General features: G+C 40.5%; 1 long non-coding RNA gene across 1 annotated transcript in view; it reads right to left on the reverse strand.

Moving 5' to 3' along the window:
• Positions 1 to 5,008: 5,008 nt before the first annotated feature.
• The window catches only part of LOC102253206, a 123,673-nt gene continuing 102,606 nt past the window's right edge, over positions 5,009 to 26,075 (reverse strand). The window contains exon 7 of the long non-coding RNA XR_001363152.1: positions 5,009 to 6,356. This is a non-coding gene — a long non-coding RNA (uncharacterized LOC102253206). The remainder of the gene's footprint in view (positions 6,357 to 26,075) is intronic.

The following is a 26,075-nucleotide window of genomic DNA, read 5'->3' on the forward strand; positions in this document are numbered from 1 at the left end:
AGAGCGAAGGCCTGGGTCCCGGGTGCCAGAGGAAAACTGGTGCCAGCAGCCAAGGGAAGGGAAGGCCTATTGCACAAATCTCTTCGTGCAACAGGCCTCTAGTATTATATAACAGTGTGGTTTAGAAGATTTACATATATTAAGGTGCATACTCAAAATTTTAAAACCATTTTTGTGCATGATTTTAAGAGACTACGAGGCTGGAGACTGCTATTAATCCTTCAAATATCAGTTTGAGAAAGAACTCGCAGAGACTCCATGTGGTAGGCAGACTAATGCCCGCCCATAAGATGTCTAAGTTCCATCCTCCGAAACCTCTGAATGTGATGTCTTGCACGGCAAAGAGACTTTGTAGGTGTGAAAAGGGTATGGACCTTGAGACAGGGAGATTACCCGGGATTATATGGGTGGACCCAATGTAAACACATGAGTTCTCAAAGGTGGAGAACTTTTCCTGGCTACGGAGAGAGACAGAGATGTGACGATGGGAGGGGGTCAGACAGATGTCATGTGAGAAGGCAGGGGCCATGAGCTGAGGAAAGCAGGCAGCCAGAAGCTAGGAAAGGCAAGAGAAAGATCCTCCCTTGAGCCTCCAGAAGGAATACAGCTCAGTCAACAAGTGATTTTAGCCCAGTGAGACCTCTGACCTACAGAACATAATATAATAAATCTGTGTTATTTCAAGCCACTGAATTTGTGGTAATTTGTTATGGTAACAATAGGAAACTTATACACTCCATCTCCCTAACTAATTTTGAATACTGGAGTATTAGGACAGAGCTGAGTACTATATCCAGTAGATTCAAGTTGCACTCACTTAAACATTTTTGGTCAACATTTTTCGTTTACATCACTAGGGGAACCAATAGCAGCAAGGTATGACATGAGAAGTTGACAAAATATTATTTGCAAAAATGAAAATAATATTTGCAAAATATTGGAGCAAGCTCTTTGGTCAGGAAGAGGTGAGAGTTTTCAGATATGATCTTGCCATTGTCTGAAGTGCCACCAAATATTAAAAGAGGGAAAAAGGTGGCCTTGGAATAAGTTGCATTTCCCCCAAATCTAATGCTGTTAGAGGGTTTTAAAACTCATTCCTCAATATTTGAACTTCAGAAGGTAAAATCTCTAGGAATGACAGTATTGTGCTGGAAACATTAATGTGCCAGCATGAAATAATACCATTCCGTAGGAGGTAATAAAGGCATGAATTATGTCAAATTGTATTTGGTTCATGGATGTTACTGTGCCTCTTATGGGCAGATACAGCTAACAGGCACAAGAACACCTGCCTGTCTCCCTCAGAAAATTACAGTCGTGTGCACAAATATCAGTCTAAGAAATTAGGGGACCGTTTGTGGCAACATGAAAATGTGCCATGTTATAGATACACCTCCTAGGGATACGGAATAACTCCTGTTACAGCAGGACATAATTTTTCTCTTGATCTTGCTCATAGTAGAAAGAACCATTAAACCATTCACATTACAAGTGGTGGCTTCTACTTCTGCCAGGTAATATAATTGACTAAATGAATTTGCTGCTATGCCATAGAGTGCTCCATTATGGATTCTAGCCATTAATTGGTTTGGGGTCATTGGCCATCTCCACTAATGTGAGGAATCTATTCTTCTTTAATTAACATGTTCACTAGCATCTCCTATTGAAAGGGGCCACTCAAACACTATGCATCATCACGCATGTGCCGAGGTACATGTGTATCGGTTTTCCTGCATTTATTTAGGGGAAGAAAACAGAGTCCTTTCTGTAAAGTTTAAAGAAAGTATTATTAGCGCTATTGTGTACCAAAGTTGTCTAAAAGTCTGGGGGACATGTGAAACTCCATAAGCCTCCTCGTGACTTAACTCTTGGAGCTGAAGCACGAAGGGGGGACAGCGGCCTTCCCCTTCGTTGGCCCCGTCTGCAGATGCGTGGAGATGGCACCGCAGACAGGACCATCCCTTCTGCTGCAACCTGGGTAATAATGTGCTCAGTTCATCTGCACAGCACAGAGTCATCCTCTCAAAAAGTAATTCGCTTCTTTAAAAACGGGAAGGAAAATAAATATGGCGCAGTAAAATTGTTGAGCAGAGGAATCTATCTGGACATTTCACAAAACATTTCATTATGCTGACAATTCCCAGAAGTACTCTCAAGAGTGCTTTAAGCTGAGGATTACGGCGCGGGAGCTGATGGACTTTTTCTGCAGCCCCTTTAAAAGGCAGTGAACCGTTTTTCTATTTTATTTAAATAATGCCCCTTAAAATGGATTTTTAGAGGTATAATAACTCCTTAAGAGTCAGTTATGCTAAACAGTTTCTCTTGATAGAAATGTTGTAAAACTCGTTAACTGCACAATTTCAGATGCCGGCTTGGTGAACACTAACTGACATGTGAATGACCAGAGTTTGTAAAATAAATTGCAATCGTTGTTGTATCACACAGCTAGCATTGCATGAGCTGGAGGCCACGAGGGGCTCCAACCTGACAGAAAATTACTTCAAGATGAATGAAAAGTGCTTGTTTCTCTTTATTAGTTTTTAGAGAACAATGAAAATGTTGAATTGTTTACAGAGGGCTGATTAAATGTGGTCAGTGGGGCCATGTCCCTACTGCTAACTGTTGGCCTCCCCCTCCCGCTGGCCCTCAACCTGCACACTCACAGGCCACGCGATCCCAGCTCCCAGCCCCCATCCTCTGCGCCCTGCCACATGCATCTTCTTACGGGCTATTATGGCCGCACATCTGTGTGTGAAATGTGCTCGTTCTGACATTCCACGGCTGCCCGGCGCTGCGAGGCCTTTGTTAGGTAAAGCCCTGTTGTCAAGCCCAACAAGCAGGTCATGCAATTTGCCGGACACTGCGGCAGGAACAGCCCGGGATGAATTGCTTCAGCCTCAAACAATGCTCGGTTCCACATTGGAATACATATCTATTTCTTTCATAATGCAGCACTCCAAAGAGTCATGATTTTGTGTTTATGAGGCTGTGATTTAAATAGATATGTACATGTTGCTAGGGTTAGACTACCACAAAATAGCCTGTTTGTTGTATTTACTTAGGATAACTGCTGTCTTATGGCTAAAGGAAAAAGCATGAAGTGCTTTCATTGGTCATTTGTGGTCTAAATCCCATTTATGTTTTACCAGAACGCACAGCGAGGGAGAGGAGAGGCACTCGCTGCCATTTTCGCTGACGGCTTGGTTTACTTAAAGGGGTGGTCAAAACCAGGGCATTTAGGAGGATGTTGCGGAGGACGATTCTCACTTTATATTTCCACAAAGTAAACAGCCCTTGATGGAAAGAAATATGAGAACTCATTAATAAGCATATGCCAAGCAGGACAAAAACAGTCTTTTTACCAGACCAGGCTAAGTGAATCAGATCCAGAAGATGTTTTGGCAAACTAAAGCATCAGGAAAAGCAAATCACTGCCCTTTCAGCGCAACATGCAGCCTCCCGTGGCCCATCCCCTTCCTCACTGCCAGCCTCTCTCTTACACACACGTGTGTGTGCGCGCGCACACACACACACACACACACACACGCACGCACATCAGGACATCAGCAGTAATCGGGAGCAGTTCAAATGCTATTTGTGGCATTCTAACACAATACAGACCACACACCCCTAATGTGCGAGCAGGGTTCTCTTCTCCTCTATGCAGAACATGCGTTCTGAGTCTATTATGTGTATAAACAATGGCATATGTAATTACCTTTCCAGGGTGGCAATTATTCCTCAGAATCAACAACCAGATTTAAAGCATGTTCCCCCAAAAGACATTCGGGGATCAATTCTGGGTCAATTACGTCAGGCTTTGATTTATCACATGGTGTCAGGCCATGTTAAAAAAAGAAAGTAAAAAAAAAAAATCAAACAGAAACACTCTGAGGTAAAGGCTAAAGGTTTGACTCAACTGGTTTGTTCCAACTTTGCTTTCCCTCAATTGCTCTGCTTTCCCCATCCTTAAAACAATTGTGATTTGCTGTGTTTTATCTGTTAGACAGTTTGCTGTTGGGGAAACGAAATGCAGTGAATCTGGACTACATCCAGATGTGAGCTGCCCCCACACCACCACCTGGCACTGGAAATTTCTCCAGGGATGCGGCAGAGACTAGGGGTTAATAATTCAGGCTTTGGGATCTAAGAGATCTGGATTTACATCCCCATGATTTAAACAAGATACATATCACTGCAGTGGGTAATACTTCAAGTGGTTGTTGTGAGGTTTAAGTGAGATAATTAATGAAAGGATATGTGTAAGGCACTTAGCTCAGTGCCTGGAGCATCGTGAGTGCCCCGTGAATAGAGTGATTGCCCTTCCATTGATGAACAAGCCATCGGAGAGGTGGGACAGCCCTCAGGACCTGCCCCTGTGTGACAAGGACCAGGGAAGCAGTGGCTGTTGGTACAAATCATAGGGCTGAGCTGCTGAGTCCAAAACTGCAGTTAAGAGGTCCAATGTAGAGGACTAGACTATATATAAAGTATCAGATGATAAACTACAAACCAACAGCAAGCTTACTCTGTTAGCAAGATTGTTCTATCTTTTATAGAGCCTTATGAACCATAGATAAAAAGGCTACTTTACACACCTTGGTTACCAAGTGTTAACTGAACACATACCTGCTATGCACCAGGCACTGTGCTAGGCACCAGGAATACAGAGATGTTACTTCTAACAAAACTCCCAGAACAAAAAAATAAATATCTACAATTTAGTACAAAACAAGTTCATAACTCAGATTATTGAAAGCTACTTCAGGCAAATTGAAAGTGACATAACAAATACACAATATCACCAGGGTTTGGGAGCTGGGTGATTCATCCTATTAAAGGTGAATCATATAACTAAAGTTGTTGGTCAAATTAGAATAATCCTTTACTGAGAAGCAAAATGAAAGTTTTCAGAAATTAAATAAAAAGGGATTATATGAGAATTCTCATCAAATTCTTTAGGGAACAATATAATACCCCACTCAAAGAACACTTTAAATCAATTTTATATGGAGTAACATTATTTATTCAATAAGAGGGAAACAGCACTTACACAATTCATTTCTCAGACGACACACAGTACTATTGGCAGTATGTATTGGCAGCTTAATTAAGAAGTCTGTTGATAATGTTAAAACCCTGGCACATTTTCAATTTAGATGGACACTCTCAAGACAAAGACATGTCGATTGTTGGCTCATACATAACAAAATGTGTCACAGACACTACATAAAATGTCTAGTGTCAACAATCATATTAGTGTCTTAACACTGGAAAAATCATGACTTACTCCCAGATCAGAACTAATTTTTTGGAAAAAGTATATAGTCACTCAACTTATAGAACATAGAGGACAACACCATGAATACTGAAATAGCCAAATTTTCACACACAGCCATTTTCCAGGTCTGTTTGGCTCCTGTCCTGCCCTGTCTTGGGTCCATGAGTAAGGACCCCAAGCTTGATCCAAACCTTCCCCTCCTCCATGCTAATAATTCACTCAGGACGGCAGGCCCCTAGGCATTCAAGGTAGAGGCCTATTGAAACAGATGTGATTCCCTCACCCACTCCCCACCAATGTACAAACATAATATAGTTTTCCAACAGACACTCTACACCTACAGGGAAAAAGGAATTTAATTCAAGTTAACTCCAACTATAATGTGTTGATATCTCTAAAGTCTACAGAACATTTTTGAAATCAACAAAAAGGATCCTACCTATCAGAAGTCCAAAAAGAAATGGAATTAAGGTCCAAAAAGAAATGGAATTAAGATGTCCTGAATTGTTCACATTAGAAGTTTTGTTTTGTTTTTTTATTAAAGGAACATAAAATACTCAGAGAAATATACTCTGTTTCCTGTCTTAGAGACACACTTATTAAGAACAGAAGACACACACAAAAATGTTCATTGAAACTAATAAATCTATGGATAGCAGGGACCACATCTCATTTGTCTCCTTCCCTCTCTCATGTTCCTTCCCCTGCTCCGTATAGTGATTCACGTGTAGTAATTACTCAATTAAGTTGAAAAGCCAATGCATGTTTCAATTCATGTTCATTTGGAAGGGTTGTGCTGATTTAAGGAGCAACTGAGACGAAATTTCCTGATTTCTGGCTAGTGAGGCACACACTGTCTTGAAAACTTTCTTTGCTGAAGCTTGCGTGCATAGCCCCGGCATCATTAACTGCTGGCAGCGGTGGCATTCTTAGGGTCTTCGCTTGTTTCCATTTTTGTTGAAGGGAGCATGTTGATTCTCCAACAGCTGTTTTTCTAGAAAATGTGAAAGGTGATGTGAAGCAGGTACTTAGTGAAGCGGGTGTTCAGCCTATCCCTGTCCCACAGATAGTACATCTGTGAACAAAATGCAAACACATTATTAATCCAAGCCTTTATAAAACAACTTCTCACAACTAGAATGACTGGTCTTTTGCTGATCACTAAAATTATTTAGCTCAACAGTTCAAAAACACAACAAAACTACAGGCTCTTTTATGGTAAATAAAAGTTTGAACAGAATTAAACTTTAATGCTGTTTAAAGTTTTCTTTCCTTACCTTAAATAATGACTTTCAAATCCATGCCACCTCCAGGTGTAGATCCACGTGTCACAAAACCAGAAACACCACATGTCTGTGCATTTCGAAAATAAGGTTTCCCTACCCGAGCAGATTCTGTCTTTTCTTCCTTGCCTTGATAAACAGGAATAAAATCCCTCCTGAGGTCCCAAGACCTACGCCTTCGTGACTAAAGTCCCTGCCTGGGTCCCATCGTTTAGCACCAAAGTGGATGGCTGGGAAGCAACAGCTGCAGATGGAGAAGCCTGTGATGAAGCAATCTGGCTGGGCAGGAGCACGCTTTTCTCGGCAAAGGCTCTGAGCTAACCAGGTGGGTAAAAGGCAGGTACAAACACTGCCAACACCAACCCCAGTGGGGGCAAAGCCCCCGCCACCATGAGAGCAGCATGCTAGGGCCCAGATAGGTTCCACCTTAGGCATATCCATGTGCATATCCATGTACATGTATATTAGTAACACTATTGTAGACCAGGAATGACAGACACCTTTGCAAGAAACATTTCTATTTATTCACACTTCTGAAATGTTCCAAGCAGACCCACAGCAATGAGAGGTAAAGCCAGCAAACACATAGGTAAGCTTAGCCTTAACACAATTTATTTATTAATTTACTCTATTTATTTGGGTTTTTAAAAAATAGGCCAAAAGCAATTGCATACGTGTTTATAATGCCCTTTAGCCCATGAGCAAAAACGCCATACTACATGAACATTTAAAATCCACCTGGAATCATTTTAGGTTTTATCCATTATATCAAACTTGTCACTAAAGCATGTTACTTCTTAATTTGAATGTTTTTTGCAGTCCCTTTTTCTTCTAATTTTTACTAAGTTCCCCCCCTCCCCACTTGCTTTGTCAGACCTGGTTCTCCTCACCCTGGAATGTGGTAGCCCCCTCACTATTCCTAGATCTCCTCAGCTGTAGTATCAACTCCTTCCAAATGATGCTGTTTCCACAGGGCCTCCACTCCCAACATTCACTCCAGGACCCCTCTGAGCTCCTGTCCTGCCCTATAGAAGTCTCCACTTAAGAGGCTCAGAGTAGCTGTGACCTTCAGCCCACCTTAATCAGGCAAGCAAAGGAGCAACAACCTCAGCACGCCAGATAGCACGACTGGAATTCCTTTTGTACTACAAATACACTGAATTTGCTCCACACTCCTTCATTATTCTTTCTCCCTCTATTTCCCTACTAACTCCAACATATTGGCCCAATCTTCAGAATATTATAGTGTTAGGACCCCAGATTCTATTCCAGGACTCCTGCTGCTGGCTGGGATCAGAATCCCCACTGCCATGACACCACCATTCCTGGCTCTGAATCTCACCTGTTCTAGTTGCCCAAACCTCCTGAATTGGATCTCCTCCAACACTCTCCCTAAACCACTCTCAAGGTCATCACATCCTCTTGGTCACTGAGGACTGGATTGCTGGCCAACCGTAGTGCAGCCAGGCTCCCAACCCCTGATACACTTAGTCTTGACTTCCCCCTGCCCTCTGGCAACCTATGTTGCTGAGATACTCTTCCCAACCCAGACAAACTCTAACACTATAATATTTTTGAAGCATTCCGCTACATTTCCTAGTCTCCAACATGAAGTCTCCACTGCCCTCTCAGCTCATTCCGAATCTTTGTTTGTCCCCTTTCTTCTACCTTCTTAATTAGCTCTGCCTTCTTAATCACCTCAGTTGTGACATGATCTAAGAAGCATTCTCCAAGAAACAAATCCACATTGACTTATCCCTTATCTGGATTCCTCTGGAGTAATCAATATCACGCGGTTTAAGCACTTGGCTTTCACTAAATGTTTTCATAGACATTAGCTCTGCAGACAGACTGCTAGTTCTCTGAGGACTTGGAGAAAAGACCTATCCTGTGCATGCTATTGACCTACACTGAGAGAGCAAAGTTCCACTTCCATCTTCTCTCTACCTTTACTCCACTCCCCAACCCACCCCCATGGAAGTGGCTGAATCAAGTTACTGGATTCAAACTAAACCTTGTTAAAAGGAATACAGCTTTTGGTATAATGAGAGGAAAGGTTCAAGTTTTGGCTTCTGAAGGATGTGGTCTGTTTGGAGTTTGTCTCTTGGGGTTCTCCTTTTGGATTGCTTCTCTGTACTTGTATGTCACACTGAGAGAGCAAAGTCCCACTTCCATTTTCTCTCTACCCTTACTCCACTCCCCTCCTTCAGCACTGGCCCAGGTGGGCGGGAAGCTTGGCTTCCTTTGTCGCCTGGGTGACCCAAGCCTCCTGCCTGCTCTGGCTGGCTCAGTGGCTGCCACCATCTTTGTCCCACTAATTTGCATACTCACTCCTGATTGTCTGGTGGCCATGGCTGTGGGCATCGAGAAGGGACAGTTAATTTGCATGTTTTTCTTTTATTAGTATAGATACACACTATATACATATGTACATTACCTTGATGTACTACTTGAAAAGAAGTAAATACTGAATGTAGGATATCCCAAAGTCATAAGATTATCTGTCACTTGTCCAAGTCTGTGGCCAAAACTTCACTTTGAAACAATGCCCTTAATTAGCATGTGATGCAGACACTGACAATTTTCCCCATCTCCCCTTCTCCTTTATTAATAGAACCCCTGAATTTTGAGAAGTACATTGCCACAAAGAGTATATTTCCAGGCCTTCCTGGCAGCTAGTATGGCTGGCAGGATGTGAGTAGAAGTTAAAAGTCCAACATCTAGGGAATGCCTTTAAAGAGAATACTTATGTCCTGACTGGTGTGGCTCAGTTGGCTGAGCGTAGTCCTGTACACCAAAAGGTCACTGGTTTGATTCCCGGTCGAGGCACATGCCTGAGTTGTGGGCTCGATCCCCAGTAGAAGGCATGCAGGAGGCAGCTGATCAATGTTTCTTTCTCACATCAATTTCTCTTTCTCACATCGATTTCTCTCTCTCTTCCTCCCCCTCCTCTCTCTCTAAAATCAATTTTTTTAAAAAATATATTAAAGAGAATTCTTATATATCTTTAGACATATGAATGAGGCAAGCAGAAGGTAGTAAGATGGAAGTTTCTTTCTCCCTTACCCAGCAGTCTAAGTATAAGCAGTCGGAGCTGATATAATTCACTTTGTCAGGGAGCTCCCTCTAACTTGTTTCAACCACTGTATTTTAGAGTCTCTTAACCTGGATATAGGTTAGGCTGCTGTAACAAATATTGCACTATAATTCTAGCTCTTACTAACTATTCCAACATTGGACAAATTATTTAAACTCTATGAACTTGTTTCTTTTTTTTATACCTACTTAACAGGTTGTTAGCAAATAAGACTGTCTTTTTTTCTTTTGCTTCCCATTATATCCCCAGCTTCTAGCACAGATCTGCATATAATAAAAATTAGTTATTCTTGCTATTTCTGTTGATATACTGATCTAGAAAAATAATGTCATACTTTAACAACTAACCACTAAGTACTTCCAAAAAAATACACATTGAAATACAACTAATCAATATGTTGTGCATTAGAGATGTGACATTTTCCTGACCCAAATCTTAGAAAACATGATCTAACAAAAGGTTTTGTCTGACTTGTGAATTTACTTATATGAAAATTCTTATATGTTAAACCAATGGTTGTCAATTTAAAGAACTGACTTTACTTTTAAAAACAATCTGCTTAAATTGGGCAGCCCTGGAAAGTCAAAGGCACACAACCCCAACATTATTGGTTCTGTCCCCTCTGGTTTTTATCACAAGGTTCCATTTATGCATGCATATTATGAAAAAACTGGTTTTATAACATATTTATGGTTGTGAATTGGTATTATCCTAGTTCAGAATCTCATGAAAAATAATTCTTATGTCTTCCCAAAGGAAGATGAGCACTTCTTGCTTCTACAAAAATAATAGGAGTGAGTTTTCAGTAAAACACATTCCTCCTATTGAAGAGCACTTAATAAACACACATACACACATGGTTGCTTTCATTTCACAAGTGGCACCCATTTGCCAGTCATCAAAGTAATACAGTCTGATCTACTGAGGTGATGGATTCTGATAAACTGTGTAAGCCTGTCATTAGGGGAGGAGATATTATAGTCTCTATGCAGGACATGATAGTGCTTAAATTTCTCATCCATACAGCCTATGAAACACAGGGGAAAGCAACAAGATGAAAATAAAGTTGAACATAAACTTACTGCTTCCCTCTTCAATGAATGATATGAGCTGGCCCCACTCTATACTTTCTACTTTGTATACATACAGCTCTATTTCTTCCTGGCTAATATAAAGATCTTTCATAAAGGACAAAGATTATGCACAAATTTTACTATTCAGTAATTTAAGTCTAACTTAATGCCTTGTGCTTCCACTTTTAAAATATTACTTTTCCCTCTTTTATTCTACCTATCTATATAGCCATTTTGCTTCTCTATAATTTTTTACTTACATATTTAAAATTCTCATCAGGATGAAGATTACATCTAGAGTAAAATTCACTAATTAGGTGAACTGAAGAAGACAAGTCTGAATTAATGAAAAGTCTTGAGTGTGGGCTACTGTCAAAAAGATCACGATAGCAGCAACATCTGATGTTTGAGAGATACTACATGAAAATCACCGGGCTGACCACTTTACACGCATTATCTCACTGAGTCCTCATGAAAGTCCGGGAGGTATTATCATCTCATTTTCACAAATTAAAAAATAAAACCTGAGCAACATTATGTAACTTGCTTAAGGCCATGTAGCTAATGAGTGATAGAATTACTTTCAAACCTGAGTCTGACTCTGAAGTATATGCATGATTTTCTCTACCACACCAAACTGCTAGGTCTTCCTTCAATCAGAAATAATAGTAAAGCAATATTTCAGATCAGGTTAACAAAACACTAAAGCATTAAAGAACCCTGCTTTAGTGAAAAAATGAGAAGTATTTGAAATTAGCTACTTTAGGTAGGTAATAATTATCTGCCATTTATGAAGTACATACTCATACCAGGCACTTTCGACACATTAAATGTAACCCTCACAGCAACCCCATAAATTAGATTACTGTCTTCATTTTGCAGACGAGGAAAGATTCTCAGAGAAGCTGAGTCATTTGTCCAAGGTCACATCGCTGGTGAGCGGCATGGTCTGCACCGTGCATTCTGCACACCACCTCTCTCCCTCTCCTGCAAGGCCTTTCCCTGGAGTGCTTGAAAAGACTGCTTTTTAAAGTAATAGTGCCACCCCCACCCCGCTGTAATTGTATTTATACTATGTGTTAGCCCAGAAAAGCTTTCGTTCAGAGACAATGCAAAAGTAAACTTTAACCCAGGCCCTGCCCTCATTATCATAAATTCCCAAATTTAGTGAGGTCCGTGTTAATGGGTTTTACTGTATATAACAAAGAGTTTAATAGTCACTTAGACCTGCTCTATCTCTATTAACAAATCTAAAAAGCCATTCAATGGTAAAGGGAGGAAGAGGAGTAACCTCAAAACTAAAACAGATAAGAAGTGCCTGTAATTTGTACTCCAGCAAAATAAAAATAACACATAACATATGCCAATACAACAATATAGTACAGATGCCAATATATGACAACAAATTCAATCCTACAAGTTTAGTGATCTATTCATCAATTAAAGAAAATTAATCCTAATCAGATGTTCATATTAAGGAATATAGCCATAGCAAATCGGCAATAATAATTAAAAGTCCATTTCAAATCTCTTGGTCAGCAGCAAAATGATCTAACAGAGCCAGACTGCCTGGTCCTTTCTGCAGTGCTGTCTAAATGTGCACATTGTGTCAGAATTCCTGGCTGTTTAACACGGCCCCCCTTGCCGCTCAGTCTGCACTTGTTTCTAATAAAGATATGTGTCCATGTGTACCCTGAGTGAGGAAAATGTACAAGTGTGTAGGTCAGGCACATATCTGCTGCCAGAGCCAAGTCCCCGATACACAGTGTGGGTTTCCCCACACAGGTCATCACAGTGTAGCAGATTCCACACAAATTCCACCAGCCTTTGAGGGGCTACCTAAAGCAGTCATGATCCCACAGCTCAGTCAGATTGCATGGAGGTTTCTTCTTGCCTTTAGGTCAACTTGTAAATGAGCTACCACAGGCCTCTCTACAAGGGAAGTAGCCTTGGGATACAAGCAAAACAATCTAGGTGGAGGGAGCCCAACTAACGTTTTAGGCCTGGTGCCCTGTGGGTAGGTGGTGGAACCAGATTTAAGTCAACAAGCATTTATTTCTCACAATTTTGCAGGCTGATCAAGATGGGAGCAGATTCGTTTCTTTGTGAGGGTCCGCTTCCTGGCTGACAGCCACCTTTTTGCTATGTCCTCTCAAGGGAGGGAGGGAGGGAGAGCTAGAGAGAGAGAGAGAGAGAGGGGAATCAAGCCTCTGGGAAGTAAGATTAGGAAGAGAGGACTTTAACTTTTTGCTTTGTATACACTATTGTATTTATTTAGGTTTCCAAGCAATTCCCCAAAATTGAGAACCCCCCTTCCTCTCCTGGGTTCCAAAAAAGTTAAGAATACAAAAATAAAAGAGATGAGAGGCTAAAGTATAACCTTGATTACTAACTGAGACCAGAGTAGAGGAAGCAGCTTACTCTGAAAGCCAGACGAAGCTCACTCCAGCAGTTGCCAACCAGTGGTCCCCGGACCACTGGTAGTCTGTGAGGTCTGAAAGGTTGGTGACCGCTGGAAAACCATCAACTCAAGCAATCTCCACAGCCAGGCTCATGCAGCCTGGTGGCTGGGGGGGGGGGGGGCCTCCCAGATTCAGGGAGAGTGTGGGCTCTCCATAGCCAGGCCCTCCTCTGGGTAGAAAGAAGGTGGCGGTAAGCTGAGCTGGCCCACTTATTCACTCCACATGTGTCAGTTACGTAAGTCCCTCTCCCTGTAGGGCAGAAAGTGGTCTGTGAATTAGCAGTGTAGACTTTGCCTGTGACGGTAGTGTCAGTGGTGGCTGAGTCTAGATTGCAACAGGTTAAAGAGTAAATGGTGAAAAGGAAGAGGCAAGAAAGTAGACAACTCAAGAAGAATTAAAAGAAGGGAAACAGAGTAAGGAATTTGGGGAAGGATTTTTTCAGGAAGAGGCCAAAAAATGTTGAATATGGCAAGTGGAAGAGACACCATGATTTCCAGAGAGAGTCTGGGCACAGCGATGGAATCCAGGCCATGAAAGGTGGATGCCTGTCACTGAGATGTGAATAAAATGGAAGGAAGAGGGAAAGCCACGTGACTCAAGGCAAGGATGAAGGAAAAGAAGTTGAGTTCATATCATAAGATCAGTTTTGCAAGAAAAGTGGAGAGAGATTCTGGGGCTAATGCCAGACAACAAAATTTAAACTTGCAAACTGCCACAGGGCTGGCTGTGCTAAAGTCATGACAAAACAGCAAACTCAAAACCTACTTGTAAATGTTTTATCACAGTGTGATACTTTTGAGAAATTACATGATTTATTATTTATAAGACATTGCTTAGATTAGTATTGATGTATATGTACTCTGTCTCATTCACCATCGTGCATCATAACATTAGTTGATTCACATGCTCCTTTGTCCCTGGGAGCTCTGAGGAATAAAGTTTAAGCTTGACTGGCCCTGTGCACTTTTTCATCGCAATTCTGGCTACCATTACACGATAGTCCCCAAATCACCATACAGGATGGTGGAAAACCAAATGGACCAGAGAAATTGGAAAGATTCATAGTCTAAAAATCTGACTCCATACTTTTAACTGATAAAGAAATTTCTGCACTGAAATGTTTCCTTATTCCCAGTGATCTATCTATTTCGATGTTATGGTTTCAATGGCCACAGAAATCCTTCTGGCAAACAAATTCTTCTGGTGAACAGATTTCTGTGAGAAGAAGAGGAGGAAGAGGAAGAGCTTCATATCTTATAAGGGTCCCCAAAGTTATAGCCTTTCTCAAGTATTTCTTTCTTTAATCAGATTTTAAAGTTATGCTCCAAGTCTCCATTCCTCAGTGGGGTTTAGCTTTACAACCCTCTTAACTAGCAGTTTTTGACATCATTTAGGTTTGGCAAAATGTGTGCTAGGGCCCCTCCTGGGCCTTCTCAGCTGCTATTAAAAGTTATACTGCATTTGGGTAAGTGTGGAGGCTGGCACCACCGAGGATCCCTGATGGTGATTATCATGCAAATCGGCCTCCTGCAAGTCCAGCTCCTCCGAGGAGGCCCTCCAGCTCTGCGCTCCCAGGATAAAGCGAACCATCATTGTCCCCAGGATAAAGCGAACCATCTTCACTGCTGACACTGGACACGGCTGAGATGGGATCTCCTGGCAGAGATTAGTGAGCAGCAATGAATCTTTCACTTGGGGTAGAAATATGATTTTATTTAAGAAAATAACTATCATAATTGGGCTTCTGTCACTTTAAATTTTAATGGTGAGAGTAATATGGAGGCTTCTGGAACTTTAAATTATGGCTTTCAGAAGCTTCACACTGAATCTTTCAATTATTCTCTGTAAGTACTTTCTCAAAGCATGTGCCACCATGACATTGATATCACAATTCAAATCTAAATTCAAAACTGACTGCAAGGCTATGAGCTATGTGCTGGCGCGCCGGCTGCCTCATTTTATCTTTGAACATCTGAGCAGGCGAATCAAGAGGCGCTCTCCCAGAGCCCAGCCAGCTGTTTGCCAAATATTCAAATACCCTGGCATGCAGAAGAGCCTTTCAGATTTCCCCACATCAAAATTAGCGACGGCCCCCTATTTTTCTCATTAGCTTCTGGCTCACCTACACGCTCGCACACAGGCCCGCCTGACTCACTGGGCTGTTGGCTCTCCTCGCTCCCTCGCCTCCCAGGTGCCCCACTCCAGCACTGGGTCCTGGGTGTGCTGCAGGGTGCAGCAGTTCAGACAAAACCAGGCTGGGGGATTCAAGCCCGTGTTTCCTTGAAGTGGATCTGAGAGAGGGGCTGAGCTATTTGTAGTAGCAGGAAGACAGAGAGCAGAGGGAGTGTGTGGATTTTATTTAAAATGCATCCATTAGGGCTGGAGCAAAAAAAACAAAAAAAAACGGGATTGGGAAGTCAGCAAGGGAAAGGGAAAAGGCTTTCCTCTTTTATTTTGCTGTTTTAACTTCCTTGTCATGTGCCTATTTTCTCTAATCATGTTAATGGTTTCTCTTCATAGTAAAACAAATAGAAATAGATATATTTATTTTTAGGATGAACTTTAGACTGCTTCAATCATTTTAAAATGAGTCCTCTACCTCAGTAAGGACAGTGCCAAATATACAACGGTAAATAACTAAATCCAGCTGCACTAATGAATCTACGACGAAAGACAACCCTTACTTCACATTCTGTAGGTCCTGGAGCAATTTTTCTCAGCCAGATAACTGAGGACAGCGCACCCGGGGAGTTGAGAAGGAGCAAGGGACGAAGGTGCCACAAGACAGCAGCCTCTGCCCAAATGGCTGGTCCAATTTCCTGAAGCTGGACCCCAAAGCCCGCGCTCCAGCTGGGTGAGGGGGTTCCTTGATTCCTTCAGGAAAAGTGGGTCTTTACGTGCTCATTTCCTGTGATGTGTTTACACTTGCACAGAAGGGGCACAGCAGGGAGGCTTTCAGGGCACATTTAGGGGGAAGCCAGCCTCACAGGAGTCGTGAATGCCAGATGTCAGCCCAGTGCGAGCTGCTGAGCGCTCTGCAAGCAGGAGGCACAGCCACCAAATCACAGTCTGAGAACACTCCGCCGTCCTGATCCAGGGCCTCTCCTTAACCACAGGCAGAGCAGGGTAGAAATTGATGTCACTTAAAAAATAGCAACAATAATAAAAGGAGCTGCTAACATGAGTATAAAAGTTATTTGAGAACCAGATAGGTTGATGGCATTCTAGTTCTGCCAGTCCAATATATTCATTCCATCAACCCAAATCATCATAAAGCAACTAACTTACATCTGGGAACCACAGGTGCAAAGGTTAGGAAGAGGCCCATGTGTGGAGTGGCCATAGGGTTGTTGATTGACATTATTCCCTGAAAACGGCCTCAAACACTACTTTGCACGGAGATAAGAGCTGTGATGCCCAAGGAGCCACTCTTCTATGACACTGACCATGGACAGAGAGACACAATTTTTTAAAACTCACATTGATTTTGGTTGGAGCCCAAAGCAGTACAATTACAAATCCTGTTTGACTTGAATACTTGAGGCTTATGGAGTGTTTCAAACACAAAACAGTTCTACATAAATCATTCATCCAAATATTTACTATGCCCCCATTACATGCCATGTAATATACTTTGATGAGCCAGTTTGGGTTAAAGAATAATCCTCTGTAGAATTTAGTACCATGGCATGTCCCTTCATCTTAAAGTTCCTTCACATCTATAAAAGTTCTCTCCCCCTTAGAGGGATCTACATCTTGGATCACTCTGTCCATTTTACCAACTTCTCCTCTTCTTCCTCAACCCTGTCCTCATTACACTAACTCGATTGGGAGGAGGGGTGAAGGGTAGTACATGAAAATCATTTGGAGAACTTTTTTTTTTCAAACTACAAAGACACTTTCCACCCCCATTTGAGAATCATTACCTATATGAACCACTCAGTATTTCTAGCTGCACTAAATCACATCACTAAGAGTTTGGGGACGAGAAAAATAAAAGACTAAAAATCTCTGTACTAACTACTTCCTCTTGACATTATCTACTCCTGAGACTTCAACTATCACTTAGATGCTGATATTTTAAAAACAACATTTTAATAAGCCCGACCCATATATGCAAATGCCTAGTGGGCCTCTGTTTTCAAATAACCTAACAAACTCAGTAAGCACAACCACAGATCTATTACCCTTAGTTTTTTACTCTTCCCTTTCTTTATAGTATCCACTCAGTGGGTACTTCACACTCCCCACTCCCACTACACATACATCAAATCTGCCGCCAGATCCTTTCTCTTCTTCCTCAGATGCATCGTAAGTCTACCATGTGCCATATCCCACCTGGACTTCTGCAATAGCCTCCTCACTCCTTCCTACCCTTCCTACTTCAAATTAGTTTCCACATGCTCCTGATTCCTACTGGTTAAAGCAGGAAGTCCAAGAACACAGCAAAGCATAAGAGAAATACAAAATGATTTCTGATAGCATACAGACCTACTTTTAGAATATATTTTTAATAGGTCTAGAAAAGTAGAATTAACAGATCAACCTGGGGTTTTAAGTTAATATTGAGTTTGCTTTCAAAATAAATTTTAGTATAAGATCTGAACAATTAAAAATTAATTGTATGCAGATATTTTTAAAAACATAGAAGTGGTACATCAATCAATAAAGTTTGGAAAGCTTGGTCCTACAAAATAGGTCTAAACTTCTTAACATGGCCCTAACCGGTTTGGCTCAGTGGATAGAGCGTTGGCCTGTGGACTGAAGGGTCCCAGGTTCAATTCCGGTCAAGGGCATGTACCTTGGTTGCGGGCACATCCCCAGTAGGGGGTGTGCAGGAGCCAGCTGATTGATGTTTCTCTCTCATTGATGTTTCTTACTCTCTATCCCTCTCCCTTCCTCTCTGTAAAAAATCAATAAAATATATATTTTTAAAAAATAAAAGTAAACTTCTTAACATGATATTGCAAATGTTACACATCCTCTTCATCTCCACGAAATGCCTCCTCCCACATCCCCTACACTCTACTTAGACCTTCTAGGTTATCAGCTTTGCTATCTATCAAAACACCCCAAACCTACTGGCTAAAATAATATTTTATTTAGTCCATAATTGAGCAAATCATCTGGGTCTTTCTGACTGGGCTGACGACAGATTTCTCCTGGACCCTCCCATGTGTCTGGGGGATTGGCTGGTAACTACATGGTCCAAGACGATCTCACTCACACGTCTAGTGGTTAGTAGACTGTCAGCCAGAGCCTCTGCCCTCCTGCAGGTGGCCCTTATTCTCCAGCAGGATAACCTAGGCTCATTGACAATATGGCCTCAGGGTTCCAAGCACAGAAGCCCCAATGCATAAGCACTTTCACATTTGCTAGTGTACACTGGCCAAAGAAAATCACGTGGCCAACCCAAATTCAGAGATGGGAAACAGACTCCATTTCTTAGTGGAAGGATCTTCAATATCACATTGCCAGTAGTTGGGTGTAGGAAAGGGTAGAATTTGTGACCACTCTTGCAATGTACCACTCTTACCATGTCCCAAAAAATACAAGGTGTATTCACACACATGCTCATGTTGTTCCCATCGCCTGAAATAAATTATCAAACTCCTTCTGTCCTTCTGGAAAATTCTTACTTCTTGTCCGTCAAAGTTCTGTTCAAACATAGCATTCCCTAACATCTTCCTTCAAATTAATTATGCCCTCGTATGTTCCAATGATCCCTTGCATATGCCTCTATTACAGCATTCAGTGAATTGTATTATAGTTATTTATGTTTCCCTAAATATACTGTCTTTATACCACCAGCATCTAACACAGTGCCTGGCAAAGAACAGACATTAAATAAATGTTCCCTAAATTGAATTGAATTGAATAAATTCAAAACAAAGCTTAAAGTCCTCCTCAAATAAGCCCACATTTAAAAGATTGAAGGTGCAACAATACAAAACTGGCTTTATGAGTAAGTAGGACTAGTTAGATCCACCTCATCTCATTTAAAGGCCACCATATTATTTTAAGTCTAAAAATGTTTTGCTGTAGTGCAAAGTGCACAGGTTTTAGAGTCTGAAACACTGGGACTCAAAGCCTAGCTCAGGGGTGGGCAACCTTTTTGTGAGTGCGTGCCAAAACCATCAAAATCTCTGACTCAAAATTCTTCTGCGTGCCAACCCTAATTTTTTGAGAACATGTTATGCCTACTTGATATCTCTTAAGGTGTACGTATGTGAAGAACCTTGAAGAAATAATAAAATTCATTCGAGCGACAAAAACACTGTATATGATGATGAAAAATACATTTATTTTTTAATGTATACATGTACACTGATAGTCCGACAGAAAACTTTATGACTCCATTTGATATTATCAGTGGGACTTTTGTGGCTGCATCACTGATGACAGAGATTTTACATCAGGTTTATATTTCGTGACCTTCAGAGATATGCACGAGCTACTACTTTCATCCGTCAGGCTACTCCTATTACAAGACTTAACAAAATTCATCACTGAGAACAAAGATTCACAAGCATATGTGGATGAAAACATGGAAAGTAACGCTGCTGCAAAGTTTTTTAAACAGAAAAAAATTTCTGGAATGGCATTCCAAGTCCTCAATAGTTCGTTTTCGACACTTCTCTCTGGTACTCCATCTCTAATCGCTTTTTTTCAATGTTTTCCAAGTCAACTCTAAGGTCGATAAATTTCTGCTTCCGAATTGAGCTACTCTAAAATTCAATCAACTGCATTTCAAAGTCAGCCTTGTCTATCCATGAAAACATTTGTAAGTTTAGTTCCTCCAGTTTCATGCTGTCTGGAAACCTCATGAATTTTGCTGTCTCTTCCAGTTCTCTGAATTTCGCAAATCTTAGGAAGAACTGCTCAATAGTTGGCTCGATGATGTTTAAGAACGGCTTTTGAAGACTTTGACAGTCTGTTCTGTCATCTTTTGGGAGGTCTTTGATGTGCCTCTTGAGGTTTGGGAAATATCTAAATCTCTCACCATCCACATCCCTCTTAAAGACTTCCAGTTTCTTTTCAAAAGCCTTTATGTAACCAAACATAACATCAAGTGTCTTGCCAGTTCCTTGTAATTTAACATTTAAGTCATTCAAATGTTCACAAAAATTGTAAATGGAAGATTATAAGAGAGGGTTTCGTGTGCCAGCAAAAGTTACTGGCGTGCCATGTTTGGCATGCGTGCCAAGGGTTGCCCACCCCTGGCCTAGCTCTTTTTGTGATCCTGACAATTCACTTAATATGTTTCTCTGCACCACTCAATACAGATGTTTCAAGGAAGGACTTATCACAGGGCCTGCCACATACCAAGCACACATCAAAACCCAGAGGCTCCTACTAGAAAAGCAAATGACCTGGGAGGGGGTAACCTCAAGTCTTTATCATTAATATCTGAGGAGAGTAGGAGAAGGGTAAGAAGAAGAGCATGAAAGTTAAAGGGTAGAAATTAGACAACTTTACAATTTTACTGAGAGCCAGGCTTGTGGCTATAATTAAACAATTATATCAGTTTTCAGGGATCCCCTGCCACAAGGTATACAATGACTATCTCTTGTTTTATATATTTTATTGATTTTTACAGAGAGGAAGGGAGAGGGATAGAGAGTAAAAAAAATCGATGAGAGAGAAACATTGATCAGCTGCCTCCTCCATGTCCCCTATTGGGAATCGAACCCAGGACCCTTCTTCAGTCCCTGTGCTGACGCTCTGTCCACTGAACCAAACAAGTTAGGGTTATTTCGGTTTTAGAGTACTCAGAAATCTCTGCATAATTTTGCTGGGTATCAAATACGGAGTCAACATTTACACATGTACTTAGGCAAGACTACTAGGGAAAGCCTTAAGAAAGAAAAAGTGTTGTTTAAAATGATGGTACTCTAATCTTGTTAATGCATATTCCTGTATCTATTCACTTTTACATTTAAAATTGGTAGTGGGGTAAACAAGGTGTGTGTTTTTCCCTAACTAAAGATAACAATTTTTAAGTGAGAAAAATGAAAAGCATATTACAAACACACAGTTCTACACTTCAAATTAAGTCACTTCTATAAGAAATGTTACATTCAAATCAATATAATGTGAGTTTTAAAAACACAAATCCTGTTTCAAAGTTAAGCCAAATCTAATACATTTTAGATAAAACCTTTAAACTTCTGAAATCCAGGTAGGAACCTCAAAGAAGGAATCTCTATAGTTGTCTCCTGAGGCTTCTCACATCTCAATGGCAGCTCTGAAACATTTCCGTGTTAGTGTACACTAAATCGATGTGTATTTGTTGATACCTAGCCCTGTAAATGAATCTCCAGCATGTCCCCTGCGACCTTTCATCCCAGCTACACTGTAAACTTCCTGGTACCCAGGATGCTGCTTTCTGTATTTTCTTAATCCACCTCTCTTCACTCCCGGCACCCAGATTACATTCAGTAAATGTTCATTTATGGCTAACGAGGAAAAATATGTAAGTAACATTTGCTGATGGTAAATCCCTTGGTCCATTCAGGTTCAGATCAAGACCTCTAGAAACCCTAAACACTAAAAAATTATGTTGCTCCTCTCCATGCACATTGACGTCAAAATAGACTAACACTAAACAATAGGGCACAAAATTTATATGTTCAAATTACAATAGCCTCTGCTAGCAACATTTTAGGTAAATTCATCAAAGGCTGGACTCCTCTCTCATTCTTTCCCCTCCCTATTATGAGAGAGGAAGGGAGGGAGGAAGGAAGGGAAGGGAAGGAGTTTCATCACTTGAGTAAGCAAGTACACAGCATGTGTCTCTGATTTCCCTTTGCTTGGTTTGCTTTAGGGTACCCCAATTCTGGATTAAAATCATAAAACTATGTCAGCATATTAATTATGGGTATGTATGCTAGTGTCAAAAGAGGAATCAAACAACTGCAGATATATATATATTTTTTCCTCATCCAAGGATATGTCTCCATTGACTTTTAGAGAGAGAGGAAGTGAGAGAAAGAGAAACACTGATGTCAGAGAGAAACATCAATTGGTTGCTTTCCGTACGCGCCCCCGCCAGGAATCAAACCCACAACCTAGGTATGTGCTCTGATTGGGAATCGGACCCTCAACCTTTTTGGTGTATGGGACAATGCTCCTACCAACTGAGCCACCTTGCCAGGGCAATCCATATGTACATTTAATGTTGCCCTGCAAGTGTCCAAACTCTATTGTATAGCAGAACAGCTTAACATAATATGAATAGAAAAAATGCAACATTTTGCTTTGTCTGAGGTCACAATTGTATCATAGTTGTATATAGAAAAGGAGGTGCAATAAATGATTATCAGCAAAGCACACAAAAGCACAAGTGCTTTGCATTTTATTCCATTAAACTCCAATATTTGATAAAGGCAACAAGTACCAAATTATATTTGGATAAACCTTCTATAAATAATGTTTTCACAGCAGTCACAAAGTCTAGAGTATAGATGCTAATTACAGAGCCAAATCAAAACCATCATAATTATAATTACCATAAAACTAAAATATTTTCACTTATAATGTGATTCTCATATCCATAGTAACAAATATTAGTTAATATTTCCATTAAATTTGAATAGTCTTTATGGTTAGATATAATAATTTCACCTGATCTACTCCCCCTTTTATATTTTAAAATCTGAGTGTGTGCCTCATGAGCTGAACACTTCATTTTTACATACCCAGGCAGATCTTTGTCTTATAATTTTTAAAAAATGTTTGGATACTTAGGAAAACAGCATAAAAAAATCAGAAATATCCTGTAATTAGAACTTTTCTTCTAATTATAAAGGAACTTTAAAACAGTAAGCTTCTTAAACCTTATACTGACAGTGAAGTGCAACAAGAATGCAAATTTAGGAATGAAATAAGATAATTTAGTACCTTGTCATGTGATCATTTCTGATGGTCCTAAGATGTGTCCAATATTTTAAATAAGAAATAAAAAGATTTCCCTTAGTGGCTTTGGTCTAAGAGTGGAGGGTGTATTGTGTCCATTAAATAGGAAACCAAGGATTATTTGAACAAATAATATTACAGCTCTATGAGATGACTGATGGTCTTTGCAAAGGCTCAGACTGGTTCCATCTTTCTTGAGATTTTTATCACTGATTTTTTCTTACTCATGTGCAGTCACCAAGACCAGCAGAGGTAACAAGTGTTTGATGTATGATGTGTGAGCCACTTTTGTCATACTGCATTTATTTTCAGCTGTACTCATACTCGGTACTATTTGTGTATGTTCTTGGGCTTTAGTTTTTTCTTGTTTCTAGCGATGGGTCAAACAGATATGAAAATTATAATAGCACTACCCTCTAAAGCTCTACCAACATAACATATATCTGCTTCCTTGTAAGAGGCGCCTTTCCATTGCAAATTAAACAAATGACTAAAGAGCAAATACCTGAATATAAGAACTTAGTCTTTGTTGCCTTATTTGCACAGCTTACACATCCCCTACCTTTTAGCATGATCCATTTCAATTCAATCCCTATTTTACAATCTGTAGCACGCCACAGAACTTCTCTTCTAGTTGAAAAGAAATTTCAAGGGAGGAGAAGTATGGAAAAACACATTTAATTCATCCTATTGAAAAGGGGCAATTCTAAGTGTTTTCTGAGCACTTTTGCATCTTCTCACAGACTGCAAATCCGCTTAGATATCTTAATCAGTGGTTAGAAACATATCCTATTGGTAACATATTCATGAAAGATGGTATGTGTATGAGCTGCAAAATGTTTGGCAGAGACTCAGGAGTGGAAAAAAAAAAGAAAGAATATGGTAAAGAATTGATGAAATAGCTTTGTTTCTACCCCATTCATTTGGTAAATTTTCTATTACTTCTGTTTGCTCTATATGGAAGGATAATAGACAAACAAGCAGAATGTCAGACTTCTGTGATTTGATTTCATCTATATATAGATACACACACTGTGCAATGATGCAGGATGGATGTATGTCTAGACACAGTGGTAACTATAAGGCCATATATGCATTCTCATCTCTCTGAATTTTCCTATTCGGGATATTATTTTATGCAAAGTTTAGTGCTCTTTTGTTTTAACAATCTAAGCACTGTCTAAACATTATTTCACAAAATCGAGAGTAGATCTTGACAATTAATTTCTACAGTCAGTGGTCTTCTCAAACTGGGCAACTCCCCTTGGAACGTAGGAGCCACAGCAGCAGGCTGTGCGCGAGAAAGAGCAAGACAATTCATTAGCTGATTCTGCAGCAACTCAAAGTGGTGGGGGATGTCAACCCCTGCTCCGGCGCTTCAATACTAATGAGAGTCATTGCATATTCATAACCCCAAATACAGTCAGTTTCTTGTAAAAAGTTTTGTCACCCAGGCTTCATGGCAAGAGCAAAGCACTGCACAATTCGTGCGGTGGCACTTCCGCCAAGTGAGTGCAAGAGCAAGATTGATTGTTTTTCAGCGTAGCCTGACGGGGAACTAAAAGATGCTGCCCCAAGGGTCCTAAAACTCCGGCTTAGTTTGATTGCAAAGCCCTGAATAATCAAAGAAACAAAAAAGGAGGCCGTGGTGGTGAATGTGTATGTCTATTATATACATATACATGCATATACACCATACACAAATATATATATTTATATATAAAGAATATTTCAAATAAGGAATCTAGCTTATTGAGTGTTCACAGTAATTATCTGTAAGGAATGTAAAACCACTCACATCAATTCTTATCATGTTAAAAGGAGGATGGTGAGCCTTAGTAAACTTGTTCTCACAGTTGCAGAAACGCCCTGGTACATATCTTAATGGAAACAGATTTCTAAAATTGTCTGAAGTTTCCCGTCATTATCAATACCAAAGCTTAGGGAGCTGAACCTGTCAGCTCTGCCAAATCTAGAGCTACCTGGAATCCAATTCCTCAGGCAGCTTTTTATGTTGTTGTCACTGCCTCCCTTGCTTTATCATCCTCATCATTATGATTAGCTTCCAGAAGTAAGCCATTCGGTGTGCTTGCCAGGAAATCCTAAGGGGCCAGTGCTATACCATTTGACCCCAAAATACCTGTCTGTTTGGGGTAGCTACCAGCATCCCCTCGAGTCAGAGAAAGGAAATGTATGTTTCAGCACCCACTTTGAAAAAGCCTTGAGCATTTTTTCACTCGTAATGATGTCTTCAGCTGGAATGCCAGAGCACGTCCACATTTCCCTGACAGGCATACAGTCTATAAACTCTCCATAAAAATTAAATAAAACAGGACAGTGAAAGGAAAGTTTCTAAATTTGATCACACTTGAGTTGTTCAAAGATATTTCCAGATGCATAGTGTGTATAAATATCCGCATAGCTAAAAACAAATCAGGGATATTGGGAGGGTGGTGGGGGATAGAGGATGAGGTGTTGTGGGGGAAGGGGCTCAGCAAACTGTTTTATATCTTAGTCACAGACACACAAGCTTCAGAAATAGAAGGATTTGTGTTTATGATTGATTGAGGTAACTGATTATCCACAGATATTTTAAGTGTGGAGACATTAAATTGTCAGCTCTATCAGTTTGATTGCAGTAAAACATGAAAACATTGACTTTTGTCTAGTTAGAGAAATTTATTTTTCCCAGAATGACAATCCTTTAAGTAGACGCCAGGCAGCTTGCCAGATTTCTATGTCATACACTGAAGTTTGCAAATGCAACCCATATTTTCAAGTGTTTTTCAAGGTTCAGTGAATGGTGCATAGGTCTTTTGCAAATAGTCTTGTAATAAACAGATTCCTGCGTTATGCTCATTCTGTAAGCCTGAGAAAAGCATTTACTCATTTTTGGGGGGGTGGAGGGTGGGGGGAAGACAACATTGTAGTTTTGTATTCATGAAGAGTATGTTACCAGCG

This window comes from Myotis brandtii, unplaced genomic scaffold (assembly GCF_000412655.1).
Source record: "Myotis brandtii unplaced genomic scaffold, ASM41265v1 scaffold344, whole genome shotgun sequence".
In the NCBI taxonomy this organism is placed as follows: Eukaryota; Metazoa; Chordata; class Mammalia; order Chiroptera; family Vespertilionidae; genus Myotis; species Myotis brandtii.